Below are 13,383 nucleotides of genomic sequence, written 5' to 3' on the forward strand. Positions count from 1 at the left end.
TTAATCCCTTCAATTTACCTAACACCACTTCCCTACTAACATGTATTTCCCTCAGTTCCTCCATCTCACTAGACCCTCGGTCCCTTACTATTTCCGGAAGATTATTTATGTCCTCCTTAGTGAAGACAGAACCAAAGTAGTTATTCAATTGGTCTGCCATGTCTTTGTTCCCTATGATAATTCACCTGTTTCTGACTGTAAAGGACCTACATTTGTCTTGACCAATCTTTTTCTTTTCACGTATCTATAAAAGCTTTTACAGTCAGTTTTTATGTTCCCTGCCAGCTTTCTCTCATAATCTTTTTTCCCTTTCCTAATTAAGCCCTTTGTCCTCCTCTGCTGGTCTCTGAATTTCTCCCAGTCCTCAGGTGTGCCGCTTTTTTTTGCTAATTTATATGTTTCTTCTTTGGACTTGATACTATCCCTAATTTCCCTTGTCAGCCACGGGTGCACTACCTTCCCTGGTTTATTCTTTTGCCAAACTGGGATGAACAATTGTTGTAGTTCATCCATGCGATCTTTAAATGCTTGCCATTGCATATCCACTGTCAACCCTTTAAGTGTCATTTGCCAGTCTATCTTAGCTAATTCACATCTCATACCTTCAAAGTTACCCTTCTTTAAGTTCAGAATCTTTGTTTCTGAATTAACTATGTCACTCTCCATCTTAATGAAGAATTCCACCATATTATGGTCACTCTTACCCAAGGGGCCTCGCACGACAAGATTGCTAACTAACCCTTCCTCATTGCTCAATACCCAATCTAGAATGGCCTGCTCTCTAGTTGGTTCCTCAACATGTTGGTTCAGAAATCCATCCCGCATACATTCCAAGAAATCCTCTTCCTCAGCACCCTGACCAATTTGGTTCACCCAATCTATATGTAGATTGAAGTCACCCATTATAACTACTGTTCCTTTATTGCACTCATTTCTAATTTCCTGTTAAATGCCATCCCCAACATCACTACTACTGTTAGGTGGCCTGTACACAACTCCCACCAGCGTTTTCTGCCCCTTAGTGTTATGTAGCTCTACCCATATCGATTCCACATCCTCCAGGCTAGTGTCCTTCCTTTCTATTGCGTTAATCTTCTCTCTAACCAGCAATGCTACCCCACCTCCTTTTCTTTCCTGTCTATCCCTCCTGAATATTGAATATCCCTGGATGTTGAGCTCCCATCCTTGGTCACCCTGGAGCCATGTCTCTGTGATTCCAACTATATCATATTCATTAACAACTATCTGCACATTCAATTCATCCACGTTGTTACGAATGCTCCTCGCATTGACACACAAAGCCTTCAGGCTTGTTTTTACAACACTCTTAGCACTTATACAATTATGCTGAAAAGTGGCTCTTTTTGCTTTTTGCACTGGATTTGCCTGCCTGCCACTTTTACTTTTCACCTTACTACTTTTTGCTTCTACCCTCATTTTACACCCCTCTGTCTCTCTGCACTTGTTCCCATCCCCCTGCCACATTAGTTTAAAGCCTCCTGAACAGCAGTAGCAAACGCTCCCCCTAGGACATTGGTTCCAGTCCAGCCCAGGTGCAGACCGTCCTGTTTATACCAGTCCCACCTCCCCCAGTACTGGTTCCAATGCCCCAGAAATTTGAATCCCTCCCCCTTGCACAATTTTTCAAGCCACGTATTCATCTGAAATATCCTCCTATTTCTACTCTGACTAGCACGTGGCACTGGTAGTAATCCAGAGATTATTACCTTTGTGGTCCTACTTTTTAGTTTATCTCCTAATTCCCTAAATTCACCTTGTAGGACCTCATCCCATTTTTTACCTATATCGTTGGTACCTATGTGCACCACGACCACTGGCTGTTCACCCTCCCATTCCAGAATGTCCTGCAGCCGCTCAGAGACATCCTTGACCCTTGCACCAGGGAGGCAACATACCATCCTGGAGTCTCGTTTGCGGCCGCAGAAGCGCCTATCTATTCCCCTTACAATCGAATCCCCTATCACTATAGCTCTCCCACTCCTTTTCCTTCCCTCCTGTGCCGCAGAGCCACCCATGGTGCAATGAACTCAGCTGCTGCTGCCTTCCCCTGATGAGACATCTCCCCCAACAGTATCCAAAACAGTGTATCTGTTTAGGAGGGTGATGACCTCAGGGGACTCCTGCACTACCTGCCTACTGCTATGCTGTCTAGTGGCCACCCCTTCCCTTTCTGTCTGTGTAGCCTTTACCTGCGGTGTGGCCAACTCACTGAACGTGCTATTCACGACTTTCTCAGCATCACGGATGCTCCAGTATGAATCCAATCGCAGCTCCAGATGCTCAATGCGGTCTGCCAGAAGCTGAAGTTGGACACACTTCCTGCACACATAGTCGTCAGGGACACTGGAAGTATCCCTGATTTCCCACATGCTGCAGGATGAACAAACCACGGGGCCGATCTCAGCTGCCATGACCTACCCAATACTTGCCTCAACTTTTGAAACTTTCTCCTTTGAAAGGAACTTACCCGGCCTTACCTCACTTGGAGTGAAGCTCGTCCTCAGCCTCTTCTCGTCAAAGCCTCAAATCTCCACTCCTTCACTGGCCCACTCACTCACTGGCCACTCCGCTTGAGGTAACCCTCTATTTATTTGTCTGAGCTTTTTAAACTGCTTGGTCATCTGACCTCGATTGCCCAGTCAGCTGCTTTCTGCTGAGTCTGAGCTATTCAAATCTTGATTGACTTGATTGCACAGTCCAACTGCCAAAACTGCCAGAATCTCTCGAGTCAATGCCTCAAATCTCCACTCCTTCACTGGCCCACTCACTCACTGGCCGCTTTTATGCATTCTCCCCATGACAGCACGGGCTTCCTCTGGGTGCTCTGGATTCTTCTCCCAGTCCGAAGATGTACCGGTTGATAGGCAAAGTGTCCCATGATTAAGCTAGGGTTAAATCGGGGTTGCTGGGTGGCATGGCTCAAAGGACCTCTTCCACACTGTATCTCAATAAATAAATACATTCTCCCTCTCAACCCCATTGTCCCACCTTTCCCCTATAATCTCTGACACATTTACTAATTAAGTACCTATCAACCTCCACTTTAAATATTCTCAGTGAATAGGCCTCCACAGCATTTGTAACAATGAATTCCACAGATTCACCACCTTCTCGCTAAAAAATTCTTCCTTATCTCTGTTCTAAAGTGACGTCCTTCTATTCTGAGGCTGTGCCTTCTGGTCCTTGACTATCACACCATTGAAAACATCTTCTGCTTATCTGCTCTGTCAGAACTTTCAATATTCAGCAGGTTAGAAAGGTTTCACTCTTCTAAACTCCAGCAAGTATAGACCCAGAGCCAACAAACACTCATAGATTAACTCTTCCTTTCCTGGCATCAGTTTCATAATCCTCATCTGGATCCTCTCTAAAACCAGCACATCCTTTCTTAGATATGGGGCCCAAAACTGCCCACATGTGGATACTGTGGTTTCTTCTCTCTCCTAAGCATGGCTGTTTTGTTTCTTAACCCTATTCTCCTGCCTTCTCCCCATAACCATTAACCCCTTTCCAGTCAAGAAACTTTAAATTTTGGCCTTCAATACACCCAAAGGCTTGGTCTCCATAGGCATCAGTGGTAATGAATTGTACAAATTTACCACCCTCTAGCTAAAGATGTTACTCCTCATCTCTGTTCTAAAGGAATGTACAGTACATTTATTCAGAAGCTGCACTCTCACATCTTTAACTGTCCTTCTACTGGAAACATCCTCTCCATAATCAAACTATTAAGCATTTAGTAGATATCAATGAAATCACCCTTCATTCTTTTAAACTCCATCGAGTTCAGGCCCAGAACTATCAAACACTCCTCATACGTTAAGCCTTTCATTCGCAGCATCATTTTTGTGAACCTCCTCTGAACTGTCTCCAGGCCAGCACATCTTTATATATGGGGCCCAAAGTTGCTTGAAATATTCGGAAATGCAGTTTGATCAATTGCTTACAAAGCGTCAATAGTACGTCCATTAAAGAGCAATTTGGCTCCACCTGGAAGAACCAAACAGTCTACACGTTAGAATCAGTCTGCTGTATCTGCTGCTGATGTTCATTCCTTTGTTCGATGGAAAGGATTTCAGGAAGAGAGTGCATGGTGCACAAACACTACTACACAGCAGTAGTACAGGCAACATGGTAGCATAGCAGTTAGCACAATCGCTTTGCAGCACCAGCGATCTCCAAACGGGGTTTGGTAAGGAGTTTCTACGTTCTCCCTGTGACCGTGTGGGTTTCCTCCAGGTACTCCGGTCTCCTCTCACATTCCAAAGATGTAAAGGTGAGGGTTAGTGAGTTGTGGACATGCTATGTTGGCGCTGTAAGTGTGGTGACACTTGTGGGCTGCCCCCAGCACAATCCTTGCTGATTTGACTTGATACAAATGACACATTTCACTTGATGTTTCAATGCTCAAGTGGCAAATAAAGCTAATCTTTAAAAAAAACCCTTAATCTTACATGGTATATTTAGCTCTAGCAACAGGAGATGAATTTCTCATCCTAGAAATTCCCCATAAAATAGTTGGGAGAGAGACTTTTGCATCTAGATAATAGAATAGATTAGTTTAAGCAGCAGGACGAGATATAGGGAATAAAGTGGACAGTGGGATACTTTCTGGGTTGCTCAGGCAAACAGCTCAGATTTATGGCCTCCTCTTGAGCAGTAATCTTCCCAGATTCATCATGCGTGGGGACAGGAACAGCAGTGTCGAAGCTGCTCCTTTAGAAGCAGTGGAATTAAATGCCACCAGATTTGTAGAATGGGGACTGATCTGGTGTCACTCACTTTAAACCACTTTCCTACCTCCAGGTTATTAGCAGAGACATCTGTCAGACTAGTGAAGTGAGCAGGAAGAATCATTATTTCCAAAGCTCTGCACACCTGTTCTTAGCCAGAGCTCCACTTTGGGTAATTTATTTCCATATTCTATCGGGAGAGAAGGATTGACACTTTCAGCCATTAACAAATATTTATGATGAAGCAACATCCATCTTCAAAGATCCTCACCACCCAACTCATGCTCTTTTTTCATTTCTTCCATCAGGTAGAAGGTACAGGAGCCTCAGGACTTGCACCACCAGGTTCAAGAACAGTTACTACCCCTCAACCATCAGGCTCTCGAACAAAAAGGATAACCACACTCATCTATTGAGATGTTCCCATAACCAATGATCTCACTTTAAGACATTTTATTTTGTTATTTCATGCTCTCATTATTTATTGCTGTATATTTAGATTTGCATTTGCACAGTTTGTTGTCTTCTGTGCTTTACTTGGTCTGTCATTGATCCTGTTTGCAGTTACTATTCTATAGGTTTGCTGAGTACGCCCACAGGAAAAAAAATCTCAGGGTTGTATGTGGTGACGTGTATCTACTCTGAGTTGTAGAATACACCTACTGGTGCTACTTGGACCCATCTTCAATGATGAATCCAGGGTCACAGGATGTTTCGGGTCTTTAATCATCAGACTCCCTCGCCCGGGCGACCCAGCCGGGGGTGATCAGCCCCTGACTTGTGTCCAAGTGTATTAATAATCCATGGAATCCCCCTCCGGATCCACAGCCACCACGAGGCCTTTTCAGCAGCCTCCAGAATGTTCTTGATGGTTCTTCTGCACTGCAGTCCTTTTACTCCAAGGAGTTTAAGAGTCTGCTGTAATGAATGGCCAGCAAAGCTCCGGCTCCCAACTTCGACTGGCTCACAGCGAGCTCTCCAGTCATTGCTCCCAACTTCGACTGGCTCACAGCGAGCTCTCCAGCCATTGCTCCCAACTTCGACTGGCTCACAGCGAGCTCTCCAGCCATTGCTCCCAACTTCGACTGGCTCACAGCGAGCTCTCCAGCCATTGCTCCCAACTTCGACTGGCTCACAGCGAGCTCTCCAGCCATTGCACCCAACTTCGACTGGCTCACAGCGAGCTCTCCAGCCATTGCACCCAACTTTGACTGGCTCACAGCGAGCTCTCCAGCCATTGCTCCCAGCTTCGACTGGCTCACAGCGAGCTCTCCAGCCATTGCTCCCAACTTCGACTGGCTCACAGCGAGCTCTCCAGCCATTGCACCCAACTTCGACTGGCTCACAGCGAGCTCTCCAGCCATTGCTCCCAACTTCGACTGGCTCACAGCGAGCTCTCCAGCCATTGCTCCAGCACTCTGCAACAAGATCTGTGTATTTAGCCCTCTTGCGCTTGTTGGCCTCTTCAGTCCGGTTTTCACAGGGGACAGTAAGTTCCAGCAGGACCACTTTCTTTGTAGACTCCAATGTTAACACCATGTCCAGGCGGAGTGGAGTAGCTGCAATGATCTCTGGGAACTTGAGCTGCCTCCCTAGGTTGACTTGGAGCTGCCAGTCTTCGTGCAGTGGCAAGAAGCCCTCCCGAGGAGCTAGGCCGATGTTGAGCCTTCTCCCCCGCTCTAATAAAGGTAATGGACTGTTTGGGAGTGTGCTGATCTTTGCTGTCTTGAATCGCTGTGCTGATTGCATCTGCCATAGACCTTTGGACTTGGTTATGGCACCAGTGGTATTGCCCTTCCCACAATGCCTTCCGGCAGCAACTGAGGATATGCTCCAAAGTGCCCCTCTTCTGGCACAGTTGGCATGCTGGAGTGTTTGCCATGCTTTACCTGTGCAGGTTGGCTGGGCTTGGGAGAAAGTCACAGACTGATTGGATGAGAAACTTGATGCGCAATGGTTCGGCTCTCCAGAGCTCTGTCCAGGTGAGCTTGTGAGGTTCTGCACGCTCCTATCTAGTCCAGGCACCCTGTTTGTACACGCCGACCATCTTGCTGTATTGATCTTCCTCCACCTCTGCTCGTATCTTATCCTGAACCAGTTGACGCTTCTCCTTTCGTAGCATGGTTTGGGAAAACAGCCCAGTCCTGCCCGCCCCACCGCCACACTGCCTACCAAAATGTTGTGACGCAGCCATGCCTCCGCTCTGTCGACAGCTTCCTGTGTGCTGCCACTTCCTTCCGGTCTTTACGTGGATTCCTGCCAAAGCCACTTTAATATCGGAGGAGTCTCGGTACATCATAATCTCCCTGGCTTGACTGACATTGAATTCCTCTGATAGGCCGCTGATGGGGAGCTGCAGCTTGGTGGAATGATCATACAGGGCAACACTGCTTAAGGTCCGGGGGAGCCCCAACCACCTCCGGAGAAACGGACTGATGGTATTCTCCAGGGCCTCCACTGTTGACATTGGCACCTCGTAGACTAGATGGGGCCAGAGTAGCCTTGGCAAGACTCCGTTTTGGTACATCCAGGCTTTGAATTTTCCTGGAAGCTCTGATTTGTCAATCGCGGTGGGCCAGGTTATCAAGTCACTCCTGGTTTGTTGAAATGCGGCTGAGTCCTTCAGGGAACTGTCAAAGATCTTGCCCAGGCTCTTGACTGGTTTTTCTGTCACCGTCAGAATCTAGATCTCTCCCAGGGTAAAGCGGAATCGGTCGGCTACTCTTCCCTTCTTCAGGACCAGAGAGCTGGACTTGGCTGGTTTAAAGCTCACCCTTGCCCATGAGATGAGCCGTTCCAGCCCTTGAAGGAGCCATCTGCACCCAGGGACGGACGTTCACATCACCGTCAGGTCGTCCATGAATGCTCTTATGGGGGGGGCTGCTGAGACATGGGGCCTGATAATAGATTTTACTTTGAACTTCGAACACTTTTAGAAGTGGCATGTCCTCATTAGAGTTGCTGGGTGTGCAGAGACACTGATTGTCCATTTCCTTCCATGCATGCTTCCTCACCTGCTGAGTCCCTCCAGCTCCTTTGTGCACTGCTTCAGATTTCCAGCATCTCTACTTTCTTGTGTCCCTTACAGATGTCATACATGTTGCCTGAAGGGATGGCATATACCCTCACAGGAACCCAGCTTTGAGTGGAACAGTATTCCTACTTTATCTCAAGACACAGGTGATTCACAACTGCTCAAAACCCCCCCAACAAAATCCAAGGAAGAAGTAAACACACAGTACTGTGCAGAAGTCTTAGGCACATTTATATAGCTAGGGTGCCTAACACTTTTGCACAGTACTGTATTTGTCAATGTGGAGTGGGGAATGAGCCTGTAAATCTGGTGGGGGCAAACGATGTTGGGAATGGTGAGCTTGGAGTGTCACGGGAGGGGTGTGGGACAGGTGGCAGTGAAGAAAATAAGAAATCACAAATAGAGAAAGCTTGGAGACAGTGTGTGAGGGAGGATAGGCAGGTGATAGAGAAGGGACGCGCTCAGACAGACCATTTGAGATGTGTTTATTTTAACGCGAGGAGTATTGTGAACAAAGCAGATGAGCTTAGACCGTGGATCGGTACTTGGAGATATGATGTGGTGGCCATTACAGAGACTTGGATGGCTCAGGGACAGGAATGATTACGTCAAGTGCCGGGTTTTAGATGTTTCAGAAAGGACAGGGAGGGAGGCAAAAGAGGTGGGGGCATGGCACTGTTGATCAGAGATAGCGTCACGGCTGCAGAAAGGTGAACGTCATGGAGGGATTGTCTACGGAGTCTCTGTGGGTGGAGGTTAGGAAAAGGAAGGGGTCAATAACTTTACTGGGTGTTTTTTATAGGCCGCCCAATCATAACAGGGATATTGAGGAGAAGATAGGGAAACAGATCCTGGAAAGATGTAATAATAACAGAGTTGTTGTGATGGGAGATTTTAATTTCCCAAACATCGATTGGCATCTCACTAGAGCAAGGAGTTTAGATGGGATAGAGTTTGTTAGGTGTGTTCAGGAAGGTTTCTTGACACAATATGTAGATAAGCCTACAAGAGAAGAGGTTGTACTTGATTTGGTTTTGGGAAATGAAACTGGTCAGGTGTCAGATCTCTCAGTGGAAGAGCATCTTGGAGATAGTGATCATAATTCTATCTCCTTTACAATAGCAATGGAGAGAGAGAAAATAACAGGCAAGTTAGAAAAGCGTTTAATTGGAGAAAGGGGAATTATGAGGCTATCAGACAGGAAATAGGAAGCTTAAATTGGGAACACAAGTTCTCAGGGAAAAATATGGAAGAAATGTGGCAAATGTTCAGGGGATATTTGTGTGGAGTTCTGCATAGGTACGTTCCAATGAAACAGGAATGAAAAAGGCTAACAGGAAGGAGCTTCCTTTTTAGGAAATTAAGAGAGCCAGAAGTGGCCATGAGAAGGCCTTGGTGGGCAGGATTAAGAAAAACTCCAAGTATGTGAAGAGCAAGATGATAAGACGTGAAAGAAAAGGACCTATCAAGTGTGACAGTGGGACAGTGTGCCTGGAACCCTAGGAAATAGCAGAGGAATGTAGTGAAAAATTCACTATGAAAAGGGATCTTGGTGATTGTAGTGATGATTTGCAGTGGACTGAAACGCTTGAGCATATAGATATTAAGAAAGGGGATGTGCTGAGAGGCAGGATTTATGAACATTTGGAGAGGTATAATATGATTAGGAATAGTCAGCATGACTTTGTGAAGGGCAGGTCGTGCCTTACAAGCTTGATTGAATTTTTTGAGGATGTGACTAAACACATTGATGAAGGAAGAGCAGTAGATGTAGTGTATATGGATTTCAACAAGGCATTTGATAAGGTACCCCATGCAAGGCTTATTGAGCAAGTAAGGAGGCATGGGATCCAAGGGGACATTGCTTTGTGGATCTAGAACCGGCTTGCCCACAGAAGGCAAAGAGTGGTTGTAGATGGGTCATATTCTGCATGGAGGTTGGTCACCAGTGGAGTGCCTCAGGAATCTGTTCTGGGACCCTTACTCTTCGTGATTTTTATAAATGACCTGGATGAGGAAGTGGAGGGATGGGTTAGTAAGTTTGCTGATGACACAAAGGTTGGAGGTGTTGTGGATATTGTGGAGGGCTGTCAGAGGTCATAGTGGGACATTGATAGGATGCAAAACTGGGCTGAGAAGTGGCAGATGGAGTTCAACCCAGATAAGTGTGAAGTGGGTTCATTTTGGTAGGTCAAATATGATGGCAGAATATAGTCTTAATGGTAAGACTCTTAGCAGTGTGGAGGATCAGTGGGATCTTGGGGTCTGAGTCCATAGGACGCTCAAAGCAGCTGTGCAGGTTGACTCTGTGGTTAAGAAGGCATACGGTATAATGGCCTTGATCAATCATGGAATTGAATTTAGGAGCCGAGAGGTAATGTTGCAGCTATATCAGACCCTGGCAGACCCCACTTGGAGTACTGTGCTCAGTTTTGGTTGTCTCACTATAGGAAGGATGTGGAAGCCATAGAAAGGGTGCAGAGGAGATTTACAAGGATGTTGCCTGGATTGGGGAGCATACCTTATGAGAACAGGTTGAGTGAATTTGGCCTCTTCTCCTTGGAGCGACGGAGGATGAGTGGTGACCTGATAGGGGTGTATAAGATGATGAGAGGCATTGATCGTGTGGATAGTCAGAAGCTTTTTCCCAGGGCTGAAATGGTTGCCACAAGAGGACACAGGTTTAAGGTGCTGGGGAGTAGGTACAGAGATGTCAGGGGTAAGTTTTTTTTATATAAATGCAGATAGTGGTGAGTGCGTGGAATGGGCTGCTGGCAACAGTGGTGGAGATGGATACGATAGGGTCTTTTAAGAGACTTTTGGATAGATACATGGAGCTTAGAAATATAGAAGCTATGGGTAAGCCTAGTAGTTTCCAAGGTAGGGACATGTTCAGCACAACTTTGTGGGCCAAAGGGCCTGGATTGTGCTGTAAGGAGTGCCGGGGTAGTGTATGGCACCGGCGCAGACACACCCAGCCCTGAGACACCAGGTAAAGTCATTAGATTCCAGTTGGTTTATTGATCATTACAGAATGTTTCCCTGGTGCTTTCTGCTCCCTTTCCTCTCCCTTCCCCTTTTCCAAACTGTGATTCCCTACTCCCTGCCCTCTTTCCACTCTCTGTCCAGAATAGAGACCCATATCAGAATTAGGTTTATCATCACTCACATAGGTCATGAATTTTTTTCTGCAGCAGTACAGTGTAATACATAAACTTACTACAGTATTGTGCAAAAGTCTTAGTTACCCTAGCTATATATATGTGCCTAAGGCTTTTGCATAGTACTGTATTTCTTGTTTCGGAAGTCTGCTAGAGACCATTTGTTTCTTTGTGCTTGTACTGACTCTTTGAAAAGACTGTCCATTTAGTCCCTTTTCTCTGTCCTTTACCCATAGCCTTGAATATCGCTGTTGAATCAACCCCTGCCATACTTCTGCGCACTTTATAATGTCAGACAATTTTTCATCTCCCCCACTCTGCAAGCCTTCTACCGATGATTTTTATCGACTGTTCTGAGAGTGGGAATGCTGTCCTGGAGTTAATGATTACATATCATGAGGAATACATGGCTGTGTTTGGTTCTGCGCCAGAGTGCTTGCCTCTTCAGTTCGCTTCGCTTTCCAAAACTGATTACATCACAAATTGATATACTAAATGTGAAAGGGTGCAATCAATTCGACAGCATCCGACTGTGCTAAAAGGGTCAAATATGACCGACAAATACTGAATGACGAACACATGCATCAAAACCACTGCACAAAGGCCATTTGAATTGAGTAACTTTTTCATTAGTCATTTTTCATAAAGAACGATCAGGTATCTACATCCTAAAAGGATCGGTGATTATGGATTCTCCATTCCATCATTAACAGTGACCCTCTTGAGAACTGACCTTGCTTTAAAAACTGTTTTGTCATCTTTTTGTCCTCATTTAGGCAGTTTCCTGATACAGCTGATGACTGAATATCATTGTTGAGGATCAGGCAAGCTTTTGAGCCATTTTTATATTTTTAGATTGCATGAATTTTGCAGTATATGGGCATTGGCAATAGGAGAGGCATTTGTTGACCATTCCTATTTACCCCTGCGGACATGGTGCTGAGCCAGCTTCTCACGCTCATGAGCCAATCCTCCACGTGGGATCAGAGGTGGAGGGGGTCAGTAACTTTAAATTCCTTGGCACTATCATAGAGGATCTTTCCTGCGACCAGATCAGTACATGAGTGCCAGTACAAAGAAGGCACAGCAGTGCCTTAACTTTCTTAAAAGGTTTGTCTTGACATCTAAAACTTTGCCAAACTTCTATAAATACACAGTGGAAAGTATCCTGACATTGCATCACGGCCTGGTATGGAAGCACCAATGCCCATAAATGGAAAACCCTACAAAAAGTAGTAGATATGGCCCAGTCCATCCCAGGTAAAACCCTTCCCATCATCGAGCACATCTACATGGAGCGCTGCACAAGAAAGCAGCATCCATCATCAAGGACCTCCACTACCAGGAAGAAGGTACAGGAGCCTGAGGACTTACACCACCAGGCTCAGGAACAGTTATTACCCCTCAACCATCAGGCTCCTGAATCAGAGGGGATACCCTCAATACTGAACTCATTTCACAATCTATGGACTCAATTTCAAGAACTCTACAACTCATGTTCTCAGTATCATTTATTTATCTATTTCTTTCTTTATCCATTTATCTATATATGTATCTATTTATTCTTCTTTTGTATTTGCAGTTTGTCTTCTTTTATATATTAGTTGTTTGTCCATCTTTGCCTCCGTGTAGTTTTTCATTGATATCTTTGTATCTACAGTGAATGCCTGCAAGTAAGTGAACCTCAGGGTAGTAAATGGTGAAATATACATGGTGGTGGTTGTCCGTCATGTCCAACGATGACAGGAAGCCTGTGCTTGTGCGATTTTAAAGGGGAAAAGCTGCTGCACTAGGGCAGTTCCACTCAGAAGACCGGGTCTAGTGGTACAAACAAGTATCACAGACTGGGGTCTCTCTTAGTTCCAGTGGATGACATGACATCTTCTGTGTCTTTGGTCTCCACCGAGGGTTGAAGTGCCACCTTCCTGGTCGTTGGATCTCACTGTAGATCTCATCCACCCAATCTGCTAGGACAGGCATGTCCCTATCTCACCGAGGTGTGAAGCCTCCAGCTACCCTCACCTGGTTTAGTCCACCTTTCGAAGCAGTGAACCAGGGTGTGGCCACTGTCGCATACAAACAGCTACTTGCAATCACAGGTGAGAGCTGAGTGAGGTGGGGACCAAAGGTGAGTGATCTGCCCCAGAATGGACATGACAAGCCCCTTCACTAGACGTACTACACCTCCCTGGACACCCAAATAGCCAAAAATATATACATACTTTAATAATAAGTTTACTTCAAACTTTTTGGTGACAATGCTCTCACAGGGTGGGGGAGCAGTGATGGAAAATGAATTTCTGAGTCAGGATTGTGTGTAACTTGGCAGAGAACCTGAAGATGGTTCCTATGCACCTGCTACTCTTGACCTTCTTGCTGTTTGAGACTACAGCTTGTAAAGGGTTAGTTTAGATTAGTGTATTCAGCGGAATCT

The sequence above is a fragment of the Hemitrygon akajei genome, chromosome 14, assembly GCF_048418815.1.
Source record: "Hemitrygon akajei chromosome 14, sHemAka1.3, whole genome shotgun sequence".
NCBI lineage: Eukaryota > Metazoa > Chordata > Chondrichthyes > Myliobatiformes > Dasyatidae > Hemitrygon > Hemitrygon akajei.